This window comes from Dasypus novemcinctus, chromosome X, assembly GCF_030445035.2.
Source record: "Dasypus novemcinctus isolate mDasNov1 chromosome X, mDasNov1.1.hap2, whole genome shotgun sequence".
Lineage (NCBI taxonomy): Eukaryota > Metazoa > Chordata > Mammalia > Cingulata > Dasypodidae > Dasypus > Dasypus novemcinctus.
In genome coordinates this window covers 22,593,011-22,615,142 of record NC_080704.1, presented here as the reverse complement: position 1 = coordinate 22,615,142, position 22,132 = coordinate 22,593,011, and the positions used below count along the sequence as shown (strand labels likewise).

The window sequence follows — 22,132 nt, the reverse complement described above, 5'->3', positions numbered from 1 at the left end:
TCCAGGAGGGGGTTTCCTTTCCTCTGTTCCTTCTCCTGGAATCTTGATGAGTCTGTGGAAGAGACCTTTAAGATGCCTTTCGCCATGATGTATCATCTTATAAAGGCTGTGGATTAAATTGTGGGTGAGGACTGAGGAGAGACCAAACAGCCATCTAGGTGTGTCTAACGTCCATGTCCAGCTGGGCATAGATGTCTGTGTCTCTCTATAAAGGAGCTCTTGAGGGTGCTGAGCTTGTAGTTGCTCCAGCCGGGAATGCAGACTATGAAGAAAGAACCAGGAGCCAGCCCAGAGCGTTGTTCCACCACACGTATGTGTAATTCTCATTGTAGGTCAGCAGCTTGTACTTGGCCAGGGAGAAGAGGAAGGTGGCTGTGCATGCAGTTGATGTGAGGAAGATAAAAATAATATTTGAGAAGAGGACAAGGCCTGTATCTAATCTAATCTTACATGTTGTCATAGAAGCACCTGGCTTCTGTGACAAACCACAGAGAGGGACTTAATGACAGTCAAAGCAGGAGGTACATGCCACTTGGCTGCATAGTAGTCAAAGAGCTGAATCACATATCAACCACCTCTGTAAGCATGACCAGGAAGGAGATGTCAGACAATCTGAGGATAAGGACTTCCCTCCAGTGCTTCTGGAGGAACACATAGGGGTCTATGTCTACCAGCGCCATCACCAGGCTTTCCACACACACACAGGAAAACAACCTTAAAGAAACAGCAGCAGAGCCCACAGCCTAGGGGTGGGCCCTGAAAGCCAGGCCAGGGCCGCCAGGGCCCAGTGCCTGGGCCAGATCCAGGCCATGTACAAGCCCCCGGCTTCCGGGGATGGGGGGCAGGCATGGAATAATAGGAGCTAGAGGGAACATCACCCCAAAGTCCCCATCACCCCCACCATCCTCACCTGGGAAAATGATGAGGGATTTAACTTACTCTGTCTTCCAGAATCACAAGGTTCAGGTAAAATTCAACATTTTCACTATGGAAGGGAGAGCACAAGTAATTTGGTAGATAGTTGTCTCTGCCATGCCACAATTAGATCAGGGCTGATAAATAGAAATATAATGGGGTCATATAATGTAATTTTCAATTTTATAGCAGGTGGTCTTAAAGGGAAGGGCAGTAAATATTTTGATTGTATTATTTCTAATTTGACCACAGAGTCCAGTATGTCTTCTTTTCCTCCCAGTCTAAGGGAGAGTGGGAATTGGTATGAAGAGTTAAGAAGAAACCACAGAGGCTAGCTAATAAATAAAATATGGACATGAACAAAGCGAATTTATCAGGCAAGTGGAACTTTTGAGGACTTAATGACTTTTGAATTGGTTTTCAGGTTGTGCCAGGATAAAATAAAAAAAAAACAGACTATTTATTTATGGTAGTCATGATGAGATATCAAGGATTCTGGGGTAATGAAGATTTAAATAGAAGGAATAACAAAACTTAAATATATATATTTGTAAAAGTAAGTTTTAAACCTAATCTCTTCATTCCTTTTCGGAGGTCATTCACAGCAATCATTTTTTTTCAAAATAATTGCTGAGTTGTGATACATTGTTTTTAAACCCCAAACACTATATGATTTTTAGAACCAGGGCCAAATCCCTACATATATTACATTACAGTAGAAATGTACATTCATCAGAAGTAATTTATGGGACCAGACTATTGGTACCAGCTACCAAATTTTGTTTAGGCATTTGTCCTCCATTTTCAGTTAGAAAACAGACATAAAAGCAGTGACTAGAATGAGCAAAAAGAAATATGCAGCATAAGCCTGTCTAAAAACATTTTCTTCCAAACATTATAAATCATTTCTGTCTGCACTCTGCTGTTGACAAAGCCTTTGAAAAGGCAAAAGTAAAGAAAGGTCAGTGTCCACACAAAAATGCCTATATCATGGGACAAAAGAGAAGGTGGAAGAAACCAAGCCAGCTAAGCATTCATTATACATCAAGTTTTAGCAAACAACACAAGCAAAGTCAAAGTCAAATAGTCAAGGAAAGAGAAAGCTCACCCGATTCTGTCAGTCCTGGGTTATCCGCACTAATGTAGATGCTGAAGGCCCAACCAACATACTACTGCTCATCCATATAAAAATGGTAGGAAAAATCTGGGCCAACCATGTCTCCAGGGATGAGAAAGCAATTTGTCCTATTTCATAAGTTTTCTTACTCTCTCACATCAAAATTATATAAAGAAGGGAAGCGGCTGTGACTCAACTAGCTGGGCTCCCGTCTACCATATGGGAGGCCCTGGGTTCGCATCCCGGGGCCTCCTTGTGAAGGCAGGATGGCCCACCCGCCATGGAGACCCGCCGGGCCCATAAGCACCGCAGAGAGCCGACTCAGCAAGGTGACACAACAGAAAGGGAGACAAGTTAAAAACAGAAGAGCGCGCAGCGAATGGACACAGAGCAGACAGCAAGCAAGCCATGGGGAGGGGGGAGAATATATATAATTATATAAAGAAGAAGGGCAGCTGGAGATACATGTCAGGACAACTGGTAAGTTTCCCCAGAACCAGTTTCCCTCCCAAAAAATGACAGTGACAGTGGGCACCTTCTCTAGGTCAAAGCTCAAATCACTCTTTTTCTTTTTAATTGTACTTTTTTTTTTTCTGGCTCAAGTCTCTAAACCCACCTACCAGTTTTCAAAGAATGTGAGCAAACAGCTGTGGTTCTCAAACTTGGTGTGCATCGGAATCACCAGGAGGACTTGTTAAAACACGGTAGGCTGGCCCCCCTCCCAGCATCTCTGATTCAGTCGCTTTAAGCGGAAGCTTTCAGATCCAACGTATGGTTCTGCCGTTGCTTGTGTTCTGCTGCCGTGACACCAGTAATGTCTCAGGCTGGCTCTTTTCCTTCAGCCTGGGTCCCAGACCGAAGAACCAGAGCTGACCAATCGTGGATTTGAAATGTGAGAAATGAACACTTGTTAGAAGCCACTGAGATTTGTGGATTGATATGTTAGTATAGCTTAACTTATTCTTACTGATACAGAGTCCTTGTATTAAGCATGTTTGGCATTTCACTGCGGATTTGGCATTTTACTGCAGATTTGGCTTTGCATGGACACCAAAGAAAAAGAAAAGAAATGGAAAGGGAATTAATACTCCATTTCTCTTAGGTTTGTTCTACGTATATGTGTGTGTGTGTGCCATTCATAGACACACTAAGTGCTATGTGGCCCTGTGCAATCCACTTTACTTCTCTGTCCACACAAGCAGAAGACAAATAGGGTAAAGGCCATCTACTTGTGCTGTCTGTTAGCCAATAATAAGTCTGGACAATGATCATCTTGTTCAAAGATGAGCAAAAAGAAAAAAGTAACATGAAGTATACAGAAAACAACCACGGAAGAGAAAGAAGAGCTTTCTTTTGAAAATGATTGTGGAATCCAAAAGAAAAATTTCAATACCAGTTTAGCATCCTATTGCAAGACAGGCCTCCTATAAAACCAGAACAGAAATTCGTAAGGAAATGAAGGGATGAGAGGAAAAGTCAATAGGATGACTTGCAGGCAGGCGCATACAAGATTGACTAAGGAAAGAATGCAAAGAAACTAAAAATCACAATACTAGAATTTTAGTCAACACAGATGCAGAAATCATGCTGTGGGAAACAAAATCAGTAATGTCGAAAGCAAATTGAGGTCTATCAAAAACACCAGAAGAGGATAAAAAAGATGAAAATGATAAAGCAGAAAACTAGCCCAGTTAATGCTCTTCTACTAGGGAGACCAAAACTAATGAAGCAGAAACAATTTTCAAAGATAGGATGGAAGAAAACCTTCCTGAACTGAAGTCGTGTATACGCAGCTAAAAAGGACTCACACCTCTTCGCCAGACAGAAGGGACGCCATGTGCAATGGAGTGGAGGCTAAAACATTATTCATTTAAAGTTTTTTTTTTTTTACGACAGCAGCTGTAGGGTTAATTTATTCATTCTTAAATTGAAAAATCAATGAAAGCCCTTATATACTGTCCTGAGGAATTTTCTCTACAAAACAGGAAGCAAAGCCATCATGGATGACGAGGGATATGATTAGCGTAGAGCTTGAAGAACGTGGTAACGGTTTGGAATAGCAATTTTTGGGAACAAGAGGTCATATAAAAGGGACATTACTAAGAAGCACCAAGGCTTTCCACTGTGGTGGGTGTCCATAAATTTGTAGTGGCATCATTCTATATAGTTGTGTGGCTTCCAGTAGTGCTCAGAAGCCCAGATGTAGGAATGGAAAATGCAGATAACTGGAGTATTCTAAGGTATTGGCTTGACAAGGGGCTCTGCTTACAAGGGTAACTGACATTGAAGGCCATGGGTTTATGTTGGATAAAAGGTTCATGGGCTCAGAGATCTCTGTGGTCTTTGAAGAGCAAGTATATTGGGACTAAGGGAAAGATAGTACTGCAAAGATGAGGACGGTGGATCTAAATAAATGGGATTTGAGAATTTAAGATTTTTGAGATAGAGCAGAATAAGATGATAAATGCATAGATTTTCTAGGCTATGAGTCTGGGAGTGGGTGGATAAAGTAGAGTGGAGTAAATGTCACCTAGGTTGAGGAAGTTAAGGGACCATGAGGGAAGCAGACGTGGCTCAACTGATAGAGCATCTGCCTACCATATAGGAGGTCCAGGGTTTGGTACCCAGGGCCTCCTGGCCCATGTGATGAGCTGGCCCACGTGTAGTGCTGCTGCACGCAAGGAGTGCCGTGCCACGCAGGGTGCACCCCATGTAGGGGAGCCCCACGTGCAAGGAGTGCGCCCGGCAAGGAGAGCCACCCCGTGAGAAAAATGCAGCCCACCCAGGAGTGGCGCCGCACACACAGGGAGCTGATGCAGCAAGATGACACAACAAAAAAGAGACACAGATTCCTGGTGCTGCCTGAAAAGAATGCAAGTGGACACAGAAGAACACACAGCGAATGGACACAGAAAGCAGACAATGGGGTGAAGGGGAGAGAAATAAAGAAAATAAATCTTTTAAAAAAAGGGACCATGAGTGCAGGGTGTTGGATTCATCAGGAGGATGGCAGTAATTCAAGTGGAGAGGAAAGCTAATGCCAGGCAGTCAGTAGACGACAGCTTTAGAAAGAAAACTACACCTATAAGAAAACAAAAGCTCACCTGACTGTGGAGGAGAAAAGAATTTTATTAACGATCTTGCAAGAACAGGCACTCAACCTGGATAAAATGACCAGGGCCCCAAACAGCAAGAAACAGTGATATTTATACCCTAAACCTAACACTCGGGTCCCTCCCCTGTTCCCCACTGACTGGGTACTTCAGGGGTTACAGCCTATCCGAGAGGTCTACTAACTTAGGCGTTCCAGCTCCGATTCCCTGCTCCCACGTTCCCTACACTCGTGCGGGCTGGGCGGGCTCAGCACCGCTTCCACCCCCGGCCAGCTTTTCTAATTTGGCACTGCTTTCACTACTGGCCCCGCCCCCAGCACTCACCGTTGGCCCTCCCTCATTTTGGGGCCACTTTTCAAAATCTTGGCGTGCCAAAGTGGCTGGAACCCTTACCCTCCCTCCTTGAACAGCAGAGCCAGCTCTGGCTTCCCCTTGCGAAAATTAAACTTAACCCTTCCCACAAATACCCCCCTCTTTCTTTTAGGCTCTTAGTTTTCACAATTTAGTTTCTCAAATCTCGTAGAGATCTTTCTCTTTAAGGAGGTACAAGTTGTTTTGCTTGTACTGTATGGGCATCTGTTTGGGTAGGGCCATTCCAATGAGTTTTGGAGCTGACCCTTGGGCACACAGGATGATGCAGCATCCAACTGCTGTGAGTACCCCAGCCACGATGGTAAGGGAAGTCAGGACAGACAGCGCCACTCCTTTCCATTTTCCAAGCCACCTCTCTAACCATCCCGTGAGTGGGTTGTCAATGCCAGAGTTTTCTACCAACTCTTCAGATAAAGCTGTTAAGCTTTCCAAGGTCTTGGCGATAGTTCCGTCTGGGGCTGTATTATTGGGGATGAACGTACAGCAATGACCTCTAATCATAACACAGATGCCTCCTTTTACCACTAGCATCAGGTCTAGGGCTACCCTATTTTCCCTTGTCATTCGGCTGGTAGCATCCAACTGTTCTGCTATTCCCTTAACTGCATCCCTAGTGTAATTGATAAATCTTTGTTGATTATAATATATATAATTAATCCAATCTACATTTTTGTTAATGGTGAACCACCAAAACAAGAATGACTTGAATCCTGCAGCTCCCTGATTTCTAGCTTTAAATTTGTTAGGGACTCCCCGGGGAACTCCTATACTATCTAGATAAATTCAGTCTTCAAAGGAACCAAGTAAACCCCTTTTCTTTCTCTTTCCCTGGTTTCGTGTCTCTTCCTCTTTTTCAAATGCCAGGGTACATGGAATGGCCAGTTGAACCAGAGCCCAGGTCCCTCCCCACTTCTCAGGTAACACCAGTCGGAGGACGCCCTTTCTGCAGTACCACCAAAGGTCTGCTCAGGGTATGGCCAAACTGGAGAAATTGCCAGCACTATCCTCACTCACATTCCGTACTCGTGTACACAGGGCCACGGTCCCAAGGTCCTGGAGCCCTTTTCCCCTTCTAGAGAGACAGGCAGAGTGACTTCCTTGATCAAGGCAGGAAGCCAGTACAGCTTTGATATTTCCCTTTTTGACAGGAGGGAGAGAGAGGACTACATACCACAATTTTCACCAGGAGTAGCATTCTGAAAGAGGAGTACCATGCGCTTAAACTCCCTTTCATGCTCTTCCATACCTAATGGAAAGGGTACAATATGGGCAGTGGACTGGCCTGTTGCACAAGCAAAACAATTGCTTTTGTTCAGACTCTGGACTGTATATTCGACCCATTCTACCCAGGCATTTGTGTCCCATATCCTGTCTCTATTTCTATGGTTTGCTTTAACTCTTCTGCCTTAAGTATCCTGACTGCTTTGGGATCATTCTGCATCGGGCAACTGGCCTTTGGTGGGTTTTCCCTCGGTGTCTCTGAAGGGTTAGCTGGAGGGGGCGTGGTTGACATCACATCCGCAGGGGAGGAAGGACTCGAATACGGAACCTCCCCGGAAGATCTTCACCCCCATCCCATAGACTCTGTCAGGGGAGAAATGACTGTTATTACTGCTGAATGTGTCTGCCTTTCTAATGGTTATTACCACTGGGTTACACTGGAGTTTTTTGCATTCTGGTGGGGGATTACCTTTATAAAAGGCTCTCTTGTTCTCTAACGGTTTCAAGTGAGCATGGCTCACAAGTGAGTATGACTCCTTTCCCAGCGGTCCACGCTTGTATTCGGTAGTCCACCACACACAGCTCTAATCAGGACGGCGGAGGTTGAGATAACCTTTTGGTGACTCCGGACATTGATATTTATTTCACCCACTAAGCCACTGCTGCTGTCCCAAATCTCCACACCTTATCACTTGGCAGGCGTCAAACTGCACAGCCTGAAACTCTAGGCCTTCAATTACATTTACTATCAATTTAAGGGAGCTTGTCAAGACCTGAATGTGAAACAGGCTTCTTTGAAGTCCGATTCATTCTCTCCATTCTCCCTGAAGACAGCGGGTGCCAAGGTGGATGGAAGTCCCATGTAGCACCCAGGCTTCGCATAACATTCTGGAGTACACGGGAGGTGAAGTGGCTACCATTGTCTGAGTCGATATTTTCCATTAACCCATAATGAGGAATGATTTGTTCGAGGATAATTTTAGAAGTTTCTGATGCTGTAGCTGAGGCCAGAGGATATGCCTCCACCCATCCTGTCAGATGATCTACAATAACCAAAACATACTTTAGCCTACCCACTGGGGGCATTTCAGGCCCATCTGGCATGGCCTGAGGCCCAGCTCCCTTCCCCCTTGTTCTTGCTTCCTTAAGACTTTTTTATTAACCTTTTGGCAAATTATACATCATTCACTTATTTGTTTAGCTACAGTATAAAGGCCCACATATCCAAAATATTTAAGAAGCAGATCACACATGGCCTGTACCCCACAATGACTCTCTTGGTGTAAGACTGCTAATACCTCTCTCATCACTTGTTTATTCAACATTTGCCTGCCATCCAGGAGGAGCCACCTTCCTTGATCATTTAGGGTCGCTCCTACCTGCTCCAGCTCTTTCACCTCCTTTTCAGAGAACGTGGGGACCCCGAACTCCTCGGAAATGGAGGGTATCAAGATCATCAACTTCAAAGGAGAACTAAGGGAGGCTTCCCTAGCCTCTTCATCTGCTAACCTAGTGCCCTTTGCTTCAAATGTATGACTTTTCTGATGTCTTTATATGCACTACTGATATTCCCCTGGGTAAAAGTAGATTGGCCAGTACTTGTTTTATTAATTCCCCATGGACTAACCCTTTTCCTTTGCTGTTAATCAATCCCCTTTCTTCCCAAATTTTTCCAAAGGTGTAGACTACCCCAAAGGCATACTTAGAGTCAGTGTAGACTGTACCATCCTTTTCCTCTAATAATTTGAGGGCTTGATTTAATGCACACAATTTGCAAGTTTGAGCTGACCAGTCATTGGGTGATCAGCCAGCTTCTTTCACCTCACAAGTTAGCCCATCCACAACTGCATCGCATTGTGCCTCCTTCCTTCTAGGACCCTGGAGGACCCATCTATGAATAATGTTTCTCATGAGTGCAGGGGAAGATCCCCGAGGTCAGATCGGACTCGGGTCTGATACTGAATCAGGTCTACACAATCATGCTCAGGAGCCTGCATTTGGTGAGATCCCTTCCAAAGGAAGGAGGCTGGGTTTAGGCTATGGTCTGTTGTCACTACCAAGTCACGTTTTCCTTTAGGATAGCCTCATACTTCAGAACTTGGGAATCAGTCCACCACCTTCCTGCTTTTTGAGACAGACTAGTTCTGCCCTGATGAGGGGTGCTAACGACTAAGGCTCCTCTGAAAGTCAGCTTCCTGCTGTCTTCTACCAGGAGAGCAGTTGCTGTCACAGCTTGAACGCATCCGGGCCATCCCCTGGACACAGGATCCAGGATTTTGAACAGAAAAGCTACAGGTCTCCTTTGACCTCCCCAGATTTGGATCAGAACCCCTAAGGCTGTCCCTTTATCTACTGTAACAAACAGATGGAAAGGTTTCTCAAGGGAAGGGAGGGCCAGAACAGGGGCCTGCACCAGTGCCCGTTTGAGCCCCTCTAAGGTCCCTATTTCCCATTCTTTCCATTTTAATTTGTCGGACTTTTCTTCCAACAGTTTTTTATATAAACCCCTAGTTTGGGATGTGTAAGAGTCTATCCATAGTCTACAATACCCTACCAATCCCAAGAATCTCCTGAGTTCTCTTTTTGTCCAGGGCAGAGGTAATTCAATCATGGCCTGAATTCTCTCTGGATTTATCTTCCTCCTTCCCTCACTGATGAGATGGCCCAGGTACTTTCCTCTCTACAAATTGTAATTTACTCTTTGATACCTGTGACCCTTGATCTCCCAAAAAGTTCATTAGGTTCTTTGTGGTTTGGGCCACCACCTGCCTTTCTTCACCTGATACTAGCAGATCATTTACATATTGTAAAAGGCCTATTTCAGATGGGATTGAAAATTTCTCCAATACTTTCTCTAGTTCTTCCCCAAAGAGGTTGGGGGATTCTGTGAAGCCCTTGGATAGGACAGTTCATCTGTACTGCTGCATCCTTCTAGCGAAGGGATGCTCCCATTTGAATGTGAACAAATCTCTACTCTCTGGGTAATCCTTTAAATCTACTACACTAAACAATTTATGAGGATAGGGGATCTTACTGAGGAGGGTGTAAGGGTTAGGGACTACAGGGTGCCGAACTTGGACAATTTGGGTAATAGCCCTCAGGTCCTGCACCATCCTGCGACTACTATCCCATTTTTGAACAGGTTAAATGGGAGAATTAAAGGGGAAATTCAGGTCTAAGAGTCCATCTTGAATAAGACCCTCAATGATGGGTTGAAGTCCCTGTCTCCTTTTTAGGGGAATGGGATATTGTTTCTGACAAACAACCTCTCCTTCCTTTTTCAATTTGATCTTAATAGCCGGAACCTGCAACAACCGCCCCCTCATTCCCTTCCTTCACCCATATTTCCTCCTTGATATCCTTTTTGTCTTCTTCAGTAAATAGGGCTAAAGTCACTTCTATCTGTCCATTCCTCACTCCCAACTCCAGCTGCATAGGTATTATCATGTCCCTTCCTAACAAAATACTCCCAGCCCCTGGGATGTACAACGGAGGGCTCAGAATTTGGTTATCCTCCCAACAAATATCAGTAGGCTCAAGAATGGGAACTTTAAACCCCTCCCTTTTACCCCCGAGACTGTGAAGGAACTACCAGAGAGTTTGGTTCCCATCAGGAGGTGGTTCACCGAAGACTGAGCTGCTCTGTTGTCCAACAAAAATGTAAGTTCCTCTTGATATGGGCCCACCTTTAGATTTACTAGATGCTCCCGGTGGGCTCTTGATATTAGGAACCTCTGACCCCCCTAGTCCTCAAAATTCATAAGGGGTATGACCTGACCTTCTTTCTTTAAATTTGGGCACTCCCTCTTGAAATGACCAGGTTTCCCACAGTGATAACACCCCACGGAGTTCTGCACTCTCTTAGCCCCTTTATCCAAGCTAACCCAGCCTGTTCCCTTTTCTCCTTTCTGCCCTTCTTCTCCCTGCCTCACTTCTAATCTTTTCTGGACCATGTGGTCGATCATGCTCATCATGACTTTGGCTTTCTGCTTCTGCTTTCCCCCCTCCCTTCTCACAAACACTTTCTGAGACTCTCTCAGTAACTCCTCCAGTGGTTTATCCATCCATCTATTTTCTGGATCTTTTTCTGAATGTCAGGCCAAGACTCCTTTACATAGCTGACCTTTAGCATTCCCTGGGCCACAGGGTCATCAGAGTCCATTCCTGAATATTTCCTCACCTGGTCCCTCAATCCTTGCAGGTAAGTAGAGGGAATCTTGTCTTTTTCTTGATTCACCTCAAAGACCTTATTTAAATTTTGGGATTTAGGCATGGCCAATTTTATCCCCTGCATAACAAGGTCTCTAAGATCCTTCATTTGTGCTCTATCATCCTCATCATTATTATCCCAGTTAGGGTCTACATTAGGGAACTTTTGCTCCGCTGCCATTACCCCTTGTCTGGGTGGGTGCTGCCTTCCCCACTCCTTCATAGCAGCCCTCCTTACCGTTCCCCTTTCTTCTCCCGTAAAGAGGATACCCATTATAGACATAAGTTCAGACCACGTGTATAGACTCGGGCCTAGGAATTGATCCATTTGCTCAGCCAGCCCCACTGGATCTTGCATTAATGACTTCGTCTCCTTCTTAAAGTTTCTGACTTCTGTAATTGTCAGTGGGGCCCAGGTGGTACTTCTCTCAAGGGGAGAAGAGGCTCAATGGGATTATGTTCCTTCACTCTCTTTTCTTTGGGGGCCTTGGAGAAGGAAAAGTTCTGTATATCCTTCCTACATTGTTCCAATTCCTTCCTTAACTGCTGGTGGGTCATAACTGGTGAGGCGGTGGGCACCAATTGGCCCTCTGGCTCCCTGGGGGCTTGGCTGGGTTCCATTGGACCTTCCGAATCCACCAGTTTCTGCACATGGTATAGTCAGCCTCCTCCTTGGAAAAGGATTTCTTTTCATTAACATTAAGTACAAGGTTGGCACAGAGCCAATCCTCATCTGCCCTGTATTTTGGCCAAAATACATTGGGTGGTAAAATACTTTCTTTGGTCCAAATATAACAGCAATATTTAATCATTTTTTTTTATCCTTTCTCTTAGTCCAATCACTATCGGTCCAATGTATCAACATCCTCCCTAATGGACTATCTGGAGAAATGTCCCCAGGGGACCCAACAGGTACCCCTTTCCTCTTTTCCTGGCCAGCCGACTGCCCCTATTCCCCATTCTGAGTCTTGTTTGGGTTTCTTTCTCTCAAACCTTTCTGCTTTGTCTGTCTCCAGCCCTTTCCCTTGCGGGAGAAGGGAAATGCAAATTGGGACTCTGCACTTGCTTCATGCAGTATTGTTACTGGATTTTATCTAGGTTCTTGGCTATGCTGCAGAAATGAATTTCAAGATCATGTCAGGTAAGTTAGGTCAGTAATTTATTCAGGTAGGGAGGGATGAGAAATGGGAGAAAACAGAGCAGGGGGCCCAGGTAGAGAGGAAGGGGGTGACAAGGGATAAAGGGGGCTGATTGACAAGCTACAATTCCCCATTATAGACGATAAATCCCCAGGTTTACTTGTGTGGCCACATGGCAGAGGAAAAATGGCAAGAGCGGCACAGAGGGCAGGAATGGGTCCAGAGGCAAGAGAGCAGGGCAAGAGAGTGCTCAGGCCTCACAGTTTGCTTTATAAACTATTAATTATTCCATCCCTTTGTTAATGGCAGGGGAGGGGTTTCAGCTGTTTGCTATTTTGATTGATTACCCCACCCATCAATCCCTTAGTGAGGACCCAATGATAAAGTCCCTAGGGAACATCCGGGGCTTTTCTTTGCTCCCAGAAGAAGTCTTTGTTCTGGATAGCAGACTCTTGGGGTGGAGTTCTTCCAGCAGCCATCTTGGGGGTTACTGATGTCCACGTGGACTCTCTGCCAGGTTCCAGATCTGTCTATTAATTCTCTATCTTACCAGCCTGCTTCATCCCCCCCTCAGAGAGTTTTACACCTTTAATCTTAAAGGGGTGCTGCAGAAAGATGATCTTTTTTCTGTAGCTACTTCCTGCTTGTTAGGGGCTGAAGGCCCTACATGACGAGGTGTAGAACCCTGCTATTTTATCTCGATCGGAGGAAGATGGATTTGGCATCCTGTGTGAAGCTGGATGAAGTCCCCATATGTCTAACAAGATGTTGATCCTGGAATAAATAAACTTGATTAGAATTTTGAGAATATATGGTCCCACTAAGAGGTACTGAACCACAGAAATAGAAAAGGTCAGGTGTTTGCAAAGACTGCATTTTCCCAAAGTTGGTAGGAAAGAGTGTTTTTCTTTCAGTAGAATGGGAAGAAGCATTGCCCTTTTTAGTTAAGTTAAAGGAGATGAAAACAGGTAAATTTTCTTTAAGGGATGTTTGGTTTGTTTATCACCTAGCAATAAGCATTTGGGCTAGAGTTAGAGGGAACAGCTGACTTTGACACAGAATCTACTTAGCTCTTTCTCTTGAAGAGGTATTTCAGGCTGTCCAATGACTGGCACTCGTGTGTTCCATCAAGTTGCTTTTGGTGAGCTGGCACTTTCTTGGGCAGTTGGCTTTATTTAAGATTAGTGCACCAAGTTGGAAATTCCTTTAATAAGGGCTAGGAGGGAGACCTGGGCTAAGCATATTCATTAATTACTTAGAAAATGAAGTTTGCCAGGACTTTTAACATGATAAATGTACTTCTGCATATGATTTAATAGAAATATCACCATAATTATTAGACATATATCTAGAATAGGATATAGGTAGAGTGCTTAATACTAATTAATGTACTACTCAATGCCTAAGTTTCTCTTTGAGCTGTTATTAATAGACTTAAGTTTCAGGTTTGCAATACCTTACATGTTATCTCTCCATGGGAACAGGCCATAATGCCAATTTGTATTTAAGTTCTATGTACAGTTCTCGGGTGATTATCGCTCCACTTCATACAGTGAGCAAGCCACAGCACCATTGATCCTAGAGAGAGAGGCTAGGAAAGTAGTTTCCAGTATTCCACCAGCCTGGCGCATAGCGCTCTTTGGCGCTAGAAACAGTGCCAGTCTGGAGGTGATATCCATTGTACTTTGGCTGTACTGAGCCATCGTTGGCTGCTGCAGGGGTTAGAAACTGCAGTGTAGTTTCCTTCGACTTCAGGAGCATGACCAGAGCTGTAGTAGATACCTTTATTGTTTTGGGGGTCAGTGACCAACCTAGCCAATAACTCCTATGGAGAGGCAACCTGCAATGTATTCAAGGCCTGGTTTGAATGCACAAGAGAGTTTAACAATGCTTAAGTTTATCCCTTGATTTTTATATACCTTTTAAATATTTCCAGTGTAATGTGTTACATATTAAATGAACTTTTCAGCACTTTGCTTTTTACTTCTACACTTTTACCATGAAGACATTAATTAGCAGGCATTTTACTTTAGCAGTAGAGGAAAAACTTTTTCCATTTTTAAAATGAAAATGGAAGATTCCCAATGGAATCAAGGTAACTTCTCATTACCACTACTTGAATATGTACACTGAGGTGACTTTTAGACAGGTTTTATTGCTATGAAGTTACATTTTGCTATTAATATCTAGGTTTCTAGTTAATAATGGCTTCTTAGAACTAGAGCCATTTAAATGCTTCAGTTTGGAAGATGCTTTTACAAATGCTTTATAATTGACCACAACCACAGACTGGCTAATTTACCTTAGATTACAATTAGCAACCAATGGAATTTACTTTATGCATTTAAGAGAAGGCAGCCCTACATTTCTTTAATTTCATTAGATATGAACTTAGAATTTTCATCATTTGTTAATTTGATATTATCCTGATGTATGAAGTTACACACTGAGCAAATAAGCAGACATGAATAGTTTGACACAGAAACAAAACTTAGTTACTTAAAACTTTCATTTTTTTACAAAACAAGTTTAACTGTAAAACAACATTTGAAAGATCTCCTGGAAGGTTTTTTCTTTAATTGGCACTATGACCATCAGTTTTACACAAGAATTTTGTTTTTTAAATAATGGCTTATAACCAAAATGTCCCCAATGCTTTAATACAATTTTTTTTGCTTCAGAACTTTATATTTTACTTTGACTTTAGCAGACTTTGGATGAGCAAGACTAATTCGATGTATATTCACTGAGGCTATCGAAGCCTCAGGGAAACTGGTTTCTCTCATGAATTGCCACTCTTGTGAACCCTGACAGTCAAGGCAGGAGGCCTCCTTCACTTCCCAGTCCTCGGAGATAAAAAGACTCCAGCGGCTACTGGACTGGGAGAGTGGATGTTCAACCCTGAGGGTCAAGAATTTCACCAGGCAGCAATTTAGTTCACACTTGGAGCCATGAGAGAAAGTAGGGTCACTAATACCAGTAGGACAGGAGACAGGGGTGTCTCAAGTTTGCTTTCCCCTGAGCCATAGGGGCAGAAGCTGTTATGAAATAGCCATAAGCAAAGGCAAGGGGTGAGGCTAGGCTTGAAGAGACCATAAACAAAGGTAAGATCAGTTTCGAATTTACACTTACAATAATAGGTTATAATTTCAGTTATTATCCTTCTGCTGTTTTATAATATAAATGCATCTATAAATGATCTTAACTCTTAGTTACAGTTTCTAGTAAGTTTTTACCTTAAGGTGAATTGGGTACCTTTACTAATTAAGCCACAAGAATTTTATTAGTAACAACTTTGTGAAGTTTCTTTGCTTTTTAGCAATTGAATTAATTTCACTTGTGATTTACATATTAAATCCACTAGCAAGACAGTATTGACCCTCAAAGACTCATTTTCAGGTTACCTTTCACCGTTATCCAGTTTGTAACAGGCGAACCCTAAATCTGATTTCCTAGGCACAAGAAAACTGACAAAGTTAAACACAGATTTTAAAGTGAATACAAGGTTATGCACAAATTAAAACAGAGAGAATTTTAGACCTTTAGGATTTCAAGTAATCTTTTAACCTTAACTGATGTCACTTGAAGTTTTTTATCTTGATCTCTAGTCACACATTTTATAGGCACAATTGAGTTTAAATTGAGAAGTTTGAGGTTTATTTCCTCATTTATTTAAGAAGACACAACATGAGGTTTTTGGACCTCAGATTTATTTGTTGTTGTTTTTTCTTCTTTCGCTGGTTTAAGTGGAATTCAGGGTTCTATGCAGACGCTGCTCTTGGCTATACTGTGACCATGTGGACCAGCAGTAGGCAGAATTTCCTGATTCCTAAGAGACTCCTACAGGGAGTTTGCTGGTATGCTAGAGACTGCACCCATTACTCTAGGAAGAATGAAAAAGCACCCTTTAGTCAACCATTCTGGCATCCCAGAGTCCTAGTCTGACTAAATTGACCACTCCACATAATTTGGAGCTGAAGCCCTTTCTCAGCGTTCTGAGAATTTTTATTTTCAGGGCTTAACTGGCCCACAAGCATCCTTGTGGGTAGGTCTTAGGGGTATCTGATTCCAGATATCAGATCAATGACCCCAAGCCAACTGGGAGGCCTGAGCAGTGGCTCCAAATCAAAGCACCTGAGATGTTTGTCCCAGGAGATATTTGGCTGCTCTCTAAATGGATGGGCCCAAGGAATGGGAGCCATTCTGTTTCCTGCTCTGGTTTTTGGCACCCCTACTTTCCAGGGTCTGACACTGACTTACCCAAACAGAAGTTCCTGAGTTAAATCTCAGGAAATGTTTGGCTGCTCTCTGATTCCCGCCACCCCAGGGAATCACAGATCCCCTGCCACCAGGCATTCCCAGGGCAGTCCTAGGCTTGGGAGACAGGCTGACTAGATTTCAACCTGAAGCTGCCAAGCCGAATTGTGCTTCTTCCTCCTATCCTTCCAGAATTCTTAAACTGCAGTCTTAGTTCTTGCTCTCCATCTCTCCAGCACTACTGTGTACCCTCTAGAGGAGAGGGCGGGAGAAGGCGATGGTCGCCGGCCCCGAGGGCAGAGGCTCTGGCTGCTAAAAGGGCTTGAAAGAGTGGTACAGTGAGCTCCTGTCCTGTGCCTCAGCCCTCCCGACTGGGGTTAGATCTAATAAAGTGGGACACGCGGTGCAGACAGAGAGAATTCCCGAGCACTAGCCCCTTCCCTCCTGGGATTACATCTTGTTGGGGTTCATATGCAAACTGGTTTAAAATAGAGAGCCAAGGGAAGGCATTAAACAGGCTGTAGGCCACAGTTTCACTCACCAATAAACTCCTGCCTGGCTTGCCCAATATGTTACTGGATTTTATCTAGGTTCTTGGCGATGCTGCAGAAATGAATTTCAAGAGCACACCGGGGGAAGCGGTTGTGGCTCAACTGATAGAGTGTCTGCCTACCATGTGGGAGGCCCAGGGTTCAAATCCTGGGCCTCCTGACCCGTGTGGTGAGCTGGCCCACATGCAGTGCTGATGCGTGCAAGGAGTGCCATGCCACGCAGGGGTGTCCCCCATGTAGGGGAGCCCCACGTGCAAGGAGTGCACCCTGTTAGGAGAGCCGCCTAGCGCGAAAAAAGTGCAGCCTGCCCAGGTGTGGTGCTGCACACACAGAGAGCTGATGCAGCAAGATGACACAACAAAAAGAGACACAGATTCCTGGTGTGCCACTTAAAAGAATCCAAGTGGACACAGAAGAACACACACAGCAAATGGACACAGAAAGCAGACAACAGGGGTGGGGGGGTGGGGAGAGAAATAAATAAAAAATAAATCTTAAAAAAAAAAAGTGGGGAAGCGGACTTGGCCCAATGGATAGGGTGTCCGCTTACCACATGGGAGGTCTGCGGTTCAAACCCTGGGCCTCCTTGACCCGTGTGGAGCTGGCCCATGCGCAGTGCTGATGCCCACAAGGAGTGCCGTACCACGCAGGGGTGTCCCCATGCAGGGGAGCCCCATGCGCAAGGAGTGCACCCCGTAAGGAGAGCCGCCCAGCGTGAAAGAAAGTGCAGCCTGCCCAAGAAGGGCACCGCAGACACAGAGAGCAGACATAACAAGATGACTCAACAAAAAGAAACACAGATTCCTGGTGCCACTGATAAGGATAAAAGTGGTCACAGAAGAACACACAGTGAATGGACACAGAGAGAAGACAACTGGGGGGGTGGGGAAGGGGAGAGAAATTTTTAAAAATCTTAAAAAAAAAAGCACGCTGGGTGAGTTAGGTCAGTAGTTTATTCAGGTAGGGAAGGAAGGGAAATGGGAGAAAATAACAGAGCAGGGGTCCCGGGTAGGGAGGAAGGGGGTAAAAAGGGATAAAGAGGGCTGATTTACAGACTACAATTCCCAATTATAGATGATAAATCCCCAGGGTTACTTGTGTGGCCACATGGCAGAGGAAAAATGGCAAGAGCAGTGCAAGAGCAGGAATGGGCCCAGAAACAAGAGACCAGGGCCAGAGAGGGCTCAGGCCTCATGGTTTGCCTTATAAACTATTAATTATTCCATCCCTTTGCTAATGGCTGGGGAGGGGTTTCAGCTGTTTGCTGTTTTGATTGATTACCCCACCCATCAATCCCTTATGAGGGCCCAATGATAAAGTCCCTAGGGAACATCAGGGACTTTTCTTTGTTCTGGATAGCAGAATCCTGGGGGTGAGGGTCTTCCAGCAGCCATCTTGGGGGTTACTGATGTCCACGTGGACTCTCTGTCAGGTTCCAGATCTGTCTATTAATCCCCTATCTTACTAGCCTGCTTTAGTATGTCGCACGACTCATGCACACACAACTAACTCCAGACTCATCAGAACTTCCCCACCACTAAGGGAATACTCAGTAGTCCCCTTTTCTTACCATGGCCTGTGCACAGGGTTTCCTGGTCATTGAGAGGCAGGTTTTCCCTTCCGCTTTTCTCATCCACTATCAGCAGATCCAAGCGTCTGGTCTCGGATCCTTTCACCCGTCAAAGGCGGGCCTGTTAGAAAGAAAGCTGCACCTATAAGAAAACAAAAGCTCACTTGATTGTAGAGGAGAAAAGAATTTTATTAAAGATCATGCAAGATAGGGCTCCCGACCTGGACAAAAAGGCTGGGGGGTGCCAAACAACAAGGAAGTGATATTTATAACCTAAACCCAACAGGTGGGTCCCTCCCCTGTTCCCCATTGATTGGGTACTTCAGGGGTTACAGACTATCCGAGAGGTCTAACTAACTTTCCCAGTTCCTGTTCTGATTCCCAGCTCTAGCACTCCCTACACTCCCACAGGCTGGGCAGGCCGATTTCACCCCTGGCGCAGTTTTCAAATTTGGCGCTGCTTTCACCCCTGGCCCCACCTCCAGCAACTATTGGCTCTCCCTGCTCTAGCCCCGCCCCCAGCACTCACCATTGGCCCTCCCTCATTTTGGGGCCACTTTTCAAATTCTTGGGCTGCCAAAGCCGCTGGAACCCTTACCCTCCCTTCTCCAACAGCAGAGCCGGCTCCAGCTTCCCTTTGTGAAAATTAAACTTGACCCTCTCCCACAGGTCCCCAGTGGCCAAGTCCAAGACCGCTCACTCAGTGGGGCACGCTTTCCCCTCTTCTGCCCCCGGGGCCCCTCCCAAGCATTGGAGGAGCCCCCAAGATTGTTAGATTGTTAGAAAGAAAGCTGCACCTATAAGAAAACAAAAGCTCACCTGATTGTGGAGGTGAAAAGAATTTTATTAACAATCTAGCAAGAATAGGCACTCTACCTGGATAAAATGGCCAGGCGCCAAAGAACAGGAAATGTGCTATTTATAACCTAAACCTAACACACGGGTCCCTCCCCTGTTCCCCACTGACTGGGTACTTCACGGGTTACAGCCTATCCGAGAGGTCTAACTAGCTTACATTGTTCCCACTCTGATTTCCCGCTACCAAGTTCCCTATACTCCAGGGGGCTGGGCTGGCTCAGGGCTGCTTTCACCCCTGGCGCACTTTTCAAATTTGGTGACGCTTTCACAACCCCCAGCACACACACCCTCCTCCCCGAGCGCTTTTTAAATTTGGCGCGCTTTCACCCCTGGCACGCTTTTCAAACTGGGGATGCTTTCACTCCTGGCCCCGCCCCCCAGCACTCACCATTGGCTCTCCCTCATTCAGCACCACTTTTCAAATTCTTGGCGCCTGAACCCCTCCCCTCCCCCCTAGGACAGCCGAGCCGGGCTCCGGCTTCCCCTCGTGAAAATTAAACTTCACCCTTTCCCACAACAGTGACGGGGTAGGGTAAAATGTGGTACTACCAGATGACACAGACCCCGCAAGAGAAATTCTGCAAGGGTTTTGTAAAAGGCTATCCCCGTCCAGTGGGAAAGGGCAAAGAATGAAGACGTACCACCTTTAGGGCTGATGGATGGAGCATAGGAGGAGAAAGCAAGAGGGTAGACAAAGATGAGCCCATCTTTCGAATTGGACGGTGGGGAGATGTTGGTACCGTCAACCTATTTGGGAGGCCCAGAGAGGTAGCTCTTTGGTTGAAGCTGAAGGTGAATTTGAAGTGTGAGGTGAGAGGGATGGTTAGGGACGGAGTGGGCAAGGAGAGCGGTCACAGAGGTGCAGGTGCAGGTGAGCGAGCTCGGGAAGGGCTTTGAGCACCAGCCCAGGAAAGTCGGAACTCAGAGCTGGAAGACCTAGGTTCATCTGGGCGCCGCCACCTTGACCTCACGCTGCCTCAATCGTCCTGCTGTACCCGTCTGCACAAGGCCGGCTGGCCCACAAGACCCTCAACGAGCTCCTGTCCCTGCCAGGGGGGCGACCTCCGCCCCCTGATCTTTAAGCCCTGACCCTCAACCCCCAGGCCGCCTGAACCCCGAGCTCCGCCTCCCGCCGCCCAGCGCGATCCTGCCTTCGGGGCGGGCGAGCGCAGGCGCGAGCGAGCCGGAGGCCCCGGGCGCAGGCGCTCTGGCTCGAGAGGCCCGGGCGGGCCACCCCCGCGGGCCAGGAGTAGCTCGCTGGGGTCCGCGGGAGAAACAGGCTGAGCGCGAGGCCGCGGGGAGTGGGCGGGGCCAGCGCGGGGGCGGGGCGAGGCGGTTCCGGAAGGAAGTAGTTCCGGGTCCCGCGGCCCAGCTGAGGGAGCCGTAGAGCCGTTACTGTGGGAGGTGTCCGCAGAGTGAGGGGCGAGGCCCGAGGGGCCGGTGGCGGCGGCGTCGCGCATCGGCGGCGTCGGCGGCGGGGACTTTCCGGCCGGTGAGCGGTCCCGGGGGGCCGGGCGGGGTGCGGCGTCCCGGTCCCGCGGGGAGGGCGTGTCCGCCTCCCGGGAGGGGCGGTTCTCCGTGGGGCGGTGGGGAGGATGCGGCCACGGGACCCTAGCTCCCCTAGGACCGCTACCCGGCGCCCCTCGGCTCGCTCGGCTGGCGCTTAGGCACCTGCCGTCGCGACCCGGGTCCTCTGCGTGACTGCGGCCCCCGAGGTTCCGAGCGTCTGCCCTGGCGGGGGTTGCGCGGTGTCTGGGGACGGTGCCCTTGTCCCTTAGGCGACTCCGGACGCGTCGCCGGTGGGACTCGAGCCGAGGAGCCCCTGCTTTGTCCTTCTGAAGAGCTCCGGCCCCGCCGCGACACCTTCCTCTGGTGACGTCAGGAATAAGTAGTAACGGCTGTTCTTTATCCTGTATTATGAAGTCAAACGTGTCTTTTAAAAAACATGTACCAAAAATTGACGCAGCCCGTGTGGTTCCCTGGGCTGTTTTAGGAAACTGGGCCAGGCTCTATCGGGATTGTCCTGTCGGCCGATCGGGAGGGAAAGCAATGGGAGAGAAACTTATACCCTGAATATTTTCCTAAAGAGGTGCATTTTAGAGCTGCCTCTTAGGTGACTGCTTTTCTTTTCTGGACTAAATTAAAAACCACGGGTAGAAAACAGGACGGTCCCTCAAACTTCTGGCCCGGCAGCCTTTTTAGCATTTTTCTGAACGTGAACAGGTCGGAACGAAAGGCTGGGATTTGAAAAGGAAAAGTTCTTCGTGTGGATTCGTAATGAGTGCTTTATTTTTCAATGGTATTTTAGTGGTAGTCGTATAGTAACGCTTTATTTTTTAATGGCATTTTTATAGTATGGCTACTAAAGTTCTCTTTTCAAAGCCCCCCTCAAAAAAAAAAAACCTTTGTAAAATATTCTAATTATAAATGTAAGATACATATGTATATTCAGAATCCTATTGACGAAAATACTGTTTCACCATTCCAAATGGCCATTGTTGATAACGGTTACTACACTGGGTGTACACCTCCAGTCTTCTATGCAGAGATGAACATTTGAGTTTTTCTAAAGTGGATTTCTTTTGTAACCATTTTTTCTGACTACCTAGCTTGCCATTATATGGCTGTAATAATTTTTAAAATTGATTGTTCCCAATTTTTCACTACTTAAATACATTTTTGGATTAATGTAATACCTGTATATCCATGATTACTTCCTTAACATACATTTCTTAGATGATGGAATTGTTGGGTAGAGTATATACATAAAGAGTTTTTTTATGTGACTTGCTCAGTATCCTTTTTAAAGG

The 22,132-nt window shown here is 46.1% G+C and overlaps 1 protein-coding gene and 1 long non-coding RNA gene across 11 annotated transcripts in view; one reads left to right on the top strand and one right to left on the bottom strand.

Annotated features, from left to right (window-relative positions):
- Positions 1-12,084: 12,084 nt before the first annotated feature.
- On the bottom strand, positions 12,085-20,618 carry LOC131277273 (uncharacterized). The gene is made up of 2 exons (XR_009184451.1): positions 18,465-20,618; positions 12,085-12,860 (listed from the first exon to the last, which is right to left on the bottom strand). It is a non-coding gene; the product is annotated as an uncharacterized lncRNA (long non-coding RNA).
- Positions 20,542-22,132, top strand: part of BCLAF3 (BCLAF1 and THRAP3 family member 3) — an 88,241-nt gene continuing 86,650 nt past the window's right edge. For 3 of the 10 annotated variants that reach the window (XM_012522132.4, XM_071213089.1, XM_023586522.3), the window contains exons 1-2: positions 20,641-20,814; positions 21,101-21,213. The gene's annotated coding sequence lies outside the window, so the exon portion shown is untranslated. The other 7 variants (XM_012522129.4, XM_071213090.1, XM_023586521.3 and 4 more) reach the window with 7 other exon arrangements.